Source organism: Pteropus vampyrus, unplaced genomic scaffold, assembly GCF_000151845.1.
Source record: "Pteropus vampyrus isolate Shadow unplaced genomic scaffold, Pvam_2.0 Scaffold298, whole genome shotgun sequence".
NCBI lineage: Eukaryota > Metazoa > Chordata > Mammalia > Chiroptera > Pteropodidae > Pteropus > Pteropus vampyrus.
The window spans coordinates 1,215,074-1,226,126 of record NW_011889079.1 but is presented as its reverse complement, the minus strand read 5'-3'; positions in this window follow the sequence as shown (position 1 = coordinate 1,226,126).

Here is an 11,053-nt window from a genome sequence, read left to right as displayed (position 1 = left end):
GCAGAGAACACACCTTTTTGCTTTAAGCTAGTGGTCTAAAAGGTATGACCCTTCATCATCGCGTCTCGATAAGAACTTTCCAGAGCTGATCTGGCTGAAACAAGCCCTTGTCAGTTTTTTCCATTACAAGAGTATTAATAAGGTCTGAAAATTCCCCAACAGATTGCTGGGAATACCTGAGCTAATGGATTCAGAACCTCCCCCAACTAGTCATGGAATCAACTCTGATTCCAAACTGTGCTTGTCAACATAGTAGCGAGGGTTCAGAATGACAGAGTCTCTGAGGCTTTTGTGCTCCAGCGGGCCGATTGCCATAATATGGGCGGGTGACGGTGGGTGTAACTGAATAAAGACATAAATCGTTCTACTCAGTAAGTGCATGTCGTTCAGCTTAAATCATTTCGAAAGATGTCTCAGTGCAAGAACTTGGCCAAATTAAAAAATTCAAAGGAGCATGACCTAAAATTGAAACTAAAGAATTGTCTTGCATTTCTAAATAATACATCAAGGTATATTTTTTTCTCCATATAAGAAAGGAATAGGCTCATGAAAGGCTAAACAAAAACTTATGGTCAGTACTTTGGGGTTCGAGGTCACGCCCCTGGGGTGAACAAGGTGTTTCTGGGAGAGAAAGTTCAGAAGGAGGTATAGATGGGACAGGCTTACATCCTGAAAGTCTGGCTGTGTGTGCCACCTGAGTCCCTCTCATCTGACAAGGTGTCCACTCACAGCTGGTGTAGTCTGAAGTGCAGTTCTTTTTACCCCAAACTATGTGTGGTTTTGACAAACACTCTTCTTAAAATGTTTCAGAATAACTCTGAGAAGCTTAATGATAGGCATGGTTTTATTCTGACGGACAATGCCATTCTTTTTAACATTTGATTCTTCGAAACTCTAGAAATGCTGATATAAAAGTATAATGAATTCTAAATTAATTTAAGGGAAAACTGTCATAAAAACAGAAATGCTTTGCCTTTATTGAATTGGTAGCGTCATTATGGTTATCAGTTAATAATATGTAGTAAGAGAAATAAAATTTAAGAAAATACTTGAATATTAGTAAAAGTAAACCAACACAAAGGTAAGACTCTGTTTATTTTGGTTTAACCATCCAGTAGAGTCCTTGATAGATAATTTATGATCAGGGTGGTACAGACTACAAAAATAGGCTAGACTTCTAACTATTTGTTTATTCAACAAAGTCAAATGTCATAAGGCACTGAAGGCTTAGAAATGGTATTCCAGGAAAATGACCCATGTTTGTGAGGGGAATAATACTTCCATTTTTTTGCATCTTGCTAACAGTAATTTCATTTAATATTCCAACCACCTACAAAAAAAAAGGCATTATCAATTCTATAGTAATAGTAGAGAAATTGAGGTTTGGAGACCATGACTAGAGTTGTCTAATTATGTTCATAAAGCTGCAGTCAACACTGAAATAAAAAATTTAGTGATTTCACACCATGTGGCTCATTCATTCGGATTCTAGCAGGAGAAGAAGCCTGCACATGAGGAGTAGACAGATGTCTTTAGTTCCAAATTAAATATCAAGGACAACAGGGCAATCATGGAGTGTAGCTAGAGGCAATGAGAGAGGGTGCAGGGTTAACCCTGATAAAGGAATTCAGAGTGAGAAAGAGGTTAAATCGAGTGGCACTCAGGAAGGATTTAGCAAGTTGCTTTTGCAGGTTTCCCTGAGGTTTGGCTTTCATGCATTTTGAAATCAACAATCACGATGATGAAAGCAATCTAACTTTTTTCTCCCGATCTGCACACATTAGAAAAGGCAGTAAAAGTGAGTATCTCTAACTTCTCAAGACGATATGAAGATCTGTTTTCTAATGGCAGAAAGAATGGATTAAATTTGCTAATTCGGAAGAGTATATAATATATATACTTTTACACATATTATGTGTGTGTATATATATTATATGATATATACACATATATACATATATATTACTATATATGCTATATATAGTAATGTTTAAATTAATACATTACACTGAAAAAAAACATTGTTCTCACAGCCAACTATTTGAATATGGATTAATATTCAACACTAAAATTCTATTTACTTATTATATTATTTGCTAGTTTAAGTACTGTATCATTCATCGATTTAAATTTTTCTTTCAACTATCTCAAAACCAAATAAATAAAAACAAGCCAATTTCCTAGTTTATATTTCTAAAAGTGAATTAATTAATTCAATGCAACAGTTTATATATCAAAAACTAATTTGGGCTATAACGGAAAATAAATGGTATGGCAAATATAGGTTTTCAATGTTTTTTTGAAATTTTTTTTTGAACAGAAGAAATGGAAAGGCTTAAATGTCGTATAATCCAACATCTCATTTTATAGGAGAATCAAAAAGCAGAGCAGCAAAATGACTCGCTTCGGGTCACAGAACAGAGCAAGCATCGGAACTCTAGAGTCACTGTGGGATAGTTTATGAAAATATGCATACATTCCTCCCCTCCCATCGAGAGCCTTGCTTCTTCAACCTCGTGTTTTTACTAGTCTCTGAGTTGCTTTGGCCAGTGTTATATTGGCAAATGCGATGCAAGTAGATGCTTGAGAGGCGCTTCTCCATCGGCACTTGCCCTTTTACTGTTCTGGGAACCCCAAGAAGCCCAGGGCAACTCGCATGATAAGAAGAGACATGCATCTCAGTTGGCCTTATCTCCCTGGCAAACTGCAGCCAAACACCTCACCTGTGAACAAACACATTCTAGATCATCCAGACGCTGGTCAGTTTCTCATCGACCGCCAGCCAACTGCACACACAAGGGCCACCCAAGCCAGTATAAATTAAGCTATCTGGAAAATAATGAATACCTAATAGACTAACAGAATCATGAATTAAATGATTATTTTTTTAAAGTCACTATATTTGGGTCACCCCAAATATTACACTACAAAAGCTAACCGACCCAAATAAACTTCTGGCTTCAATATTTATAATTAAGGTCTCACAAAGCATCTTTACAGAGTAACCAAAAATAGTAGGTCTTCCATGTATATTCTGCGATAGAATTAAAGGCGAGTCTGCTGCTTAAAAATTTTTGGAGCTACTGTAAATCTTTTGAAGAGTTCTCGTATAGCACTGCTATGACAAATAATTCCTACCTAATGTGATAAAAGATTATCCTTTATCAAATATATGTGTGATAAGAATTTTAAAAATTGCAAAAAGTAGGATGACCCAAAAAATAAAAGATTGAAGAAGAAGCTTGATAACTGGAAGCTGGTGCAATTACATGTAATAGAAGATTTTTAAAAAATTGCGATAACACGAAATGGTCAACAACAACAAAATAATCAAAATTCAGAGAGAATCCAGAGAACTTTACAGTTTTTTTAAAAATTTCAATAAAAATTTTATTAGTCAATCATGTATATTTTCAGAAGCAAAAAATAGCACTGATTAGCCTAATTAACTCTGCTTTGGGTAAAGATGTCAACTATCTTCAAGTCTTTAGTATTTTATTTATAAAACTAAAAAGTAAGCGTGACAAAGCAGTCACACACACACAAACACAAACCCAACTCATATGAATGCAGAAAATATATCTATAATTGATACTAAAATACATGAGCACTAGTAGGAAATGGAGAGGTTACATGAAGACATATAATGTTTTGAGATAAAACATTTCTCAGAGAGTTTAGATGTTAGAGCTTCTAAACCATGGGAGTGGTAGCTCTTGGAACACTAAGAAAGCTTGGTTAAATGGTGGCTTAACAATCATGGTGCTCGGATTCTGAGAAATAAGGCAAAATTACATGCTCCACTTTCACCACTTTGGGAATTAGAAATGATGAAAGTAACAGTACGGCACATTTTTTTTTCAGTAATGCATATTTAAATTTAAAATTTTAATCTTAAAATTTAAGTAACATTGGCACTAACATTAGAATTAACACTGGAGGGTAATTATAAGTAGTTTCCATTACCTAAAACGTCATACTATACCACAGCTAGAAAGTAGTACCTGCTCTCTGTGTACTTAATAAGCAAGTATGACACAGGAAAATTCCAAACCCTACTGGTTAAAAGATAATCGTGCTTCCAATATAGGTTGGCCTGGTGCTCCAAGAATGAAATATTTACCAACATATCTGAAATGACAGAAATGAAAAAGCTTGGAAAATACAAAGTGCTAGAAAATGAAGCCAACCGAGGGGCATATTGGGAGATGGAGAGAGGGAATTGTAGGAGAAGAGAAAGAGTAATATTTTGAGGGGTAATTTCTGATATACCCTCTGTGAATTGCATTAACGTCCCCTTAGTTTTTCATGAACGAAATGTAAATGCGTAAAACAGTTAAACATATTCAGCTCGCAATGTGGTCATTTGAAATGGGTTAGCATCGTGGATTGTGCAGTTGGGGGTTGCGTGCACAGTGCACAGTCAGCCATTTCCCTGCTCTCAGGGAATTTCTGAGAAATGTTATTTTCACTTTTTGTTCAAACTGTCAAATATCGATTCTCAGACTGTTACTAAATTCTCTTTTTTTTTCTGTTAGAGCATTTCAGAGAGAGTAAAAAGGAAAGGGGAAGGAGGGAGGGAAGAGAGAGAGACAGAAAAGGAGGGAGGGAAGGAGGAGGAGGAAGGAAGAGGGGGGAGAGAGAGAGAGAAATAGAGAGGGAGGGAGGGAAGGAGGGCGAGAGAGAGAGAGAGAGAAAGAGAGAGAGAGAAAGAAAGAAAGAAAGAAAGAAAGAAAGAAAGAAAGAAAGAAAGAAAGAAAGAAAGAAAGAAAGAAAGAAAGAAAGAAAGAAAGAAAAAGAGAGAGAGTGGGAGGGAGGGAGGAAGGGAGGGAGAGGAAGGAAGGAAGGAAGGAAGTAAGTAAGTAAGTAAGTAAGTAAGTAAGTAAGGAAGGAAGGAAGGAAGGAAGGAAGGGGAGAAGAAAGAAAGAACAGAGGATCAGGGAGTTATAGATAAGAACATAGGGTAAATTGAGAAGTCAATTATGAATGTTTTAATTGTTTTGGTCCAAAAGACGTGGAATCATGTCTTTAAGACACTCAGTGTCAGGCGCTTTTATGTACCGACCCACTGATTAGCATTCGCAACCATTAACTCGCTTTCCTGATGAAGGCGACTGTCAGACCTTGCTGCTCCTAGAGCTAGGCGCAGTCCCCAGCTGTGGATGCAGACAGATCAAAGCCTATGATGGACTCTCTACAGCACAGTCTATCTGGAATCCTAATAATAGTCTGTACTACTTGTAAAGAATCAAGTCATTTTTCTCCACTCCTTCAAATAATCAGGGTTTCCTTGTACATGCTATTAATTGATTCAATATGCGGAAGGAATGTCTGAACTTTTCCCACGCCTTACACTTACTCGTTTTTTATTATATACATTAGTCTACCTCCAGAGGTTGTTTTAATTCAAGTCAGGTTTTTTTTTGTTTTTTTTTTTTTCATAAAAATGGAATGGGTACTTGTTATGTTTAGCTTTACATGCTATGTATTTTCTTATGTTTTATAATTGTGTGTATATATGTCATCGCCTAGCCTGTTCAATTTCGATGCTATTTAACTCGCTTGCAGTAGAATTTCATTATCTGCTTTGATAAATATTAAGATTTTTACTATGGATCCTTTATAAAGATTGCTTGGTCCTATAAAACCATTCTTAAGATTTTGAACCCAGTAGATTGAAGTCCTCGCTAATGACTGATAATGAATTTCTGACTTGTCACACTATGAAAGACTGAGGCCTTTTGTTTGTTTGTTTGTTTGTTTTAGATATGACAATTGCTGTTCACGTTTATTTTATTTATTTTATTTTATTTTATATTTTATTTTATTCCTAATTTACCCTTTGCATGTCTAGAGTTTCTTCTTTTTAGGTCATTCTGCAGACTTTTTTATACCTCAGAAATAGTTTCTGTGTCAGACTCTTCAGGGTCGTGGTCTGTGGAAGAAGCCCCCACAGTTGTGGTATAGCCCTAACATCTTTATAATATAATAAGCTTAAGTGGAGGCTAACTCCTAATTTCTAGTCAAGTAGGCATTTATTAAACATGTAAGATGTCCAAAAGTTGTATGATCGAGGGTGAGAGGATACAGAATAAAAAGATATTTAAAAACAGAATCGCGTAGCTTCCCAGTCCATTTTCCTAAGATGATACAAAGGATTGCCGGGAGCTCCTGGGTGATCATTCATGTACACGTGGAGCAGGTAGAATTGCGCCCTTTAAACTTTTACATGCCGATGAGTGAAGGGAAGAAATAAGCCTTGGGTGTTATCAACAGAGATTTAAAGGGCTAACGAATTTAATGCATGAAGCACGCAGTGAGACGATCTTATTTTGTCATCAAAAAGGCTTTGCATCTTCCCACGCTCTACGTTTCCCATCTCTAGCTTTAATGCTGTTAGGTGACTAAAAGAGCTTGACTCAGTGTTATCGATTAGATTGGCATTTTACATATGACATAAATGTAACAACTATAATAGGAAAAAAGAAAAACGTGGAATTGACTCCAAAACTTTCTCTGAAATGATGTCAATTTGGTGGAAATTTATTTCATATTAAAATGCAATTCTACCTATGATTGTTTAATTTGAGAGTGAACTAGACTATGCCATCTGAGTTACTTTCCTTCATCATGCCACGCCAGGAGGATGCGTTGCACATTTGCTGCTGGTTTAATTCAATGGTCAGAAAGAAAATGGAGTCAGCTCGCGTTGTTTGTATTGGGCATCACAAGAATTAGCTGAGAGAAACAAAATGTGACGTTCCTCACTTTGCGACTAGGGTGTGGAAAAGGAAGCTGAGTACGTTCCACGCAATAAACATAGAAGAAAAGAATTTCTAAAGCCCTTGTTTTTTCAAATGATTCCTAATTTTAAAGAATTCAATATAAATGCCGATCTAGCTTTAATTTTTACTAATTAAAAATACTGATGTAGCATTCATTTTTACTAATTAAAAATGCTGACCTAACTATTCATTTTTACTAATGAAAAATCTCAAATATTGAGGAAATGGACATAAAATGTTAAATAAGCATTAACCCTCCAATTTGTAAGAAATGATTAACAATGTACGTTGTTCTGGAGTAGGCCATATGGGGAGTATATGAGAGGAATATTGGTATGTCTTCAGTATAATCTTTCCATCTACATCTTTTTAAGAACAATACTTATATTCATATTTTTCAAATAATGGTGTAGGCTTAAAAATACACCGCTTCTTTTTATAAAGAACATGATTTTTTCAGAGTTCGGAAAAAATTCTCCACCCTTAACTGGACTACTTTTTCTATCATAATTTAATACATGACACCTTTGATATTTTAAAAAATTGTTAACATAATAAAATTTTGGTTATTATACAAGAAAGCCTATTAGAGTGTTACTGTGGATAATACATGATGGAAGAGATAATATATACCTAATCAAAGTGAAATCAAAATTCATATTATAATACTCTTCTGAGACTCATCTGTTATATATGTTAGTATTATGTAATAAATAATAAAATGAGAGCAGGGAAATTTCCATTTTTGAAAGATCCTTAAAATAGTCTACATTAGTAAATCAGACAAAATTAATTTTTATTTTGTCTTATAGGAATGTAAAAATATTGAAAGATACTTAAAGCTTTTAGGAGACAAATATTCTGATGAAAGCAGAGAGCATAAATAAAAATTCCGCATGAAATGTCATCTACTATAGCCAGATGTTGTCATAAATGTAAAAATTTTAAAATTACCGTATCTAATATATGTTAAAGAAAAGATAACAAAAATTTGAAATTGCAAGCTTTTTGAAACAAAGCTCTCCATAGTTTCATTGTGTGTCCTCATCTCTTATAATGTATACAAGAAAAAGCTGACAGCAAATAGGCTAAGTAGATTGGTAGGTGTTTGAAGAACTATAATATTATATTAACAGTCCTATTTATGGTTTATTTAACATGTGTCTCTGTCATAGTTCTGTGTATTTTACCATGTATTAAACCATTTAATGCTCACCACAATCCTATAAGATAGAAACTCATTGTACTCCCCATTTTACAGCAGAGCAAATACCACGAAGTCACTGCCAATAATAGAACTGGCATTTTTTCAAATACAGGCAGCCTGGACTGTGAGTCTCTGCTCTTAAGACTAAGCCACAGTGGGTAGAATTAATGGAATCATTGTCAATCTACAAGGAGAATTCTTGGGGTAGCACTCTGTGTCTGTTCCTTGATAAGCTTAGAAGACTGACTCATCAGACTTGCGGATGACACATTGTTAACTAAACTGATGCAATAAAAATGTTCTTAAGTGAATATTTGAGATGAACTTAAAATTAATTATAAGAAGCACACTTACAAAGTGCTAACTGTGAAAGTATACGGAGGTCCACAAACCAAAACAGCTCTGGGAGAGCCCTAGAGTCCCCTAAAGGAACTTCAGCAACATAGTAAAAACATTAGAACACATTTTGCCCATAGCATCACCCCATCTCCCAAGCTGGGGCCCTTCAATGCTGAGAGGGGACACTCCAGTTGGTGTCATCTCAACAGGAAAAGAAGAGTGGGGTGAGCAACCAGCTTCTCCAACCTTTTGGGGCTCTGCACAAGGGTCTCACTTCAAGTTCACCCCACCCAGCCCAGCAAAGCTGAGTCATATAGAAAGGCCCCTAGAAACAAGGGGAGAGAAGCAGGGGCCACCCATAGCAACCGTGCAGTAGGGACAATTAAAGTTCACAATGACTCTACAGATAATCCCAGCAGCTTAAGCCACCGAAGAAGGAACCAACAGTTCCCACGGCTGCTGTGGGTCATTTCAACAGCTTTTGCCTTACATGTGTTCACATTTGCTGATACCAGCCACCTGAACCCTTCCCTGATAACTTCCCACTGCACGAGCAAAAGGCATGACCCCATCACCATGCACACACTTGGGGCTAGCCCCTCCAGCTGTGCATTTGCACACTGCTGACCCAGCACCTGTCACTGGCCTCCGCTGTGCGCACACACCTAAACCAAACTATGCAGGCAAACAAGAGCATGCCTGAGAGCCAGGGCCCCAGTAGCCGCTTATGGCCACAAATCAGACCCTATCTTTGGTCACTGCCCTGCACCACTGTGTAATATTTGATTATTTTACCTAAATTACCATTTTTCCCCCCAAATAACCCATTGCTGTCTAAGATACTCAATGAGAGACCCAAAGCAGAGTTTGGATTCTATTCTTGAAGGACTGGAGTGAGGCATTCGCCTCTCAGTGGTGAATAGAACTCCTGAGGCTGGAACTGAGGGCACCTTTCAAAGTCGCGCAGGAAAAATGAGGCCTGAAATATCAGGAAGAAAGAAAGGAAGATCCATAACCTGGGGGAAGAGGTGTTAAAGGGACTTCTGCAGTCAGGAACTATCACAGACATGGTTCTAAATTGATAACACTGAGCACGAGTAGGTGGGCTCAAATATTGGGGCCATTTCTTCCTACAGGATTGCTAATGATACTTTTTTTTGTTCTTTTAAGCCCACTGGCTCATAGCAAACTTAAAATATATATATATTTTTTTCTTTTCTGGAAAATTTCATGTGTGGGTTATTTTAAAAATAAGCAACACAAATAAAAAAGATGTAAAAATAAAGCAAAATAAACGATCTCCTATTGTAGCTTTAGGATTCGAATTTTAAAATAAATCCCTAAAAACCTATAGAATTTTCTTTTTAACTGTAAGTAGAAAGACGAAGGAAACTTAACAATTACCACAGAACTGTGTTTAGAAATGCATACCTATTGACATTTAGTCTACACTACCATGTTGCTGAAGGCAAAGGATGCCAGTCGCATCATCTTGAACCCACTCAGCCTTTTTCTAAGTGTTTTCTGCGGTTTGTCAGATTTTCATAGCTCTGTTTGATCTCATTGATTGACATTTCTAACAAGGGGACAAATATGACACTTGACAACTATAACTCGCTGGCTATTCACAGTAGTAAATGTCCCGTGCCACTCGGATTCTGATGAAATTAGGAATGAAGTGTGCAGCCACGTCATTCGAAAAACAAAATCTAGAGGATGCTTGTATTCCCAGACTACGGCCACCTCTAGAATACACAATAAAGCCACAGGCTTCGGCACATTTTGTGTATGTAGCCTGTCCACAATGGCATGACACACATAAATAATGAATAAAAAGTCAAAGGGAGCTGTTTTCTACTACTGTTAATTTATGTGATCTTATTTACCTTTGCATTTCTATTGCTGACTGTCGTCCTGGGTATCAGTGCTTTGGAGGTAATCATTCAGTCGTATATGTGACAATTTTTGAAGGACCATGCTGTGCCCGGTCCTACGAAAGTGCTAAGGGACAGATTCGGTGGTTTAGCAGAGAGAACCGTGTGCCTCTGGTCAGCGTGCTGGACTCCGTCACTTCCATTTTCTTGTATTTCTATAGTCTGTCAGCTTTACTTTTCTCATGTTTAAAATAAGGGGTTCACCATCCTGGAGAATCTGTGGTAAAATTGGTATACGAAAAGAAATGGGTACACAGTTTTCGAAACAATCTGGCAATATGCACACAAAAGAAATAAATACCCCCCAAATAGTAAAAATATATAATATGAAATCATCTGTTACAGCACTATATAAAATAGTGAAAATTTGGAAGGAAACTGTCTGCTAACAGAGGATAAGTATGTATATAATGGCGGACATTTCAGTGGGATGTTATGTAATCATGAAATTATTGTTATGCAGACTGGCTAAAGAAAAAATGGATTCTATCAAGTTGGGAAATATGCATGTTTCTTTTCATTAAAATCACAGAAAGGAATACGTTTATTTATCTTATCTAAATGGAACGGAAATATTCAAACCGAAAACATTTCCAATGACAGAATAGGTAATTTTATGTTTTTTAAAAATTATCTTCTCTATCCTTTAATGCTGTTTATACTATTTTAAATATTATAAAATATAACATGAAATGGCTAAGCTAATCACCTGGCAGTTTTACTTTTAAAATGTAAAGAATGACCGCTTTTCATATTATCAGTAAATTTTAATTCCTGATTTTTAGGTT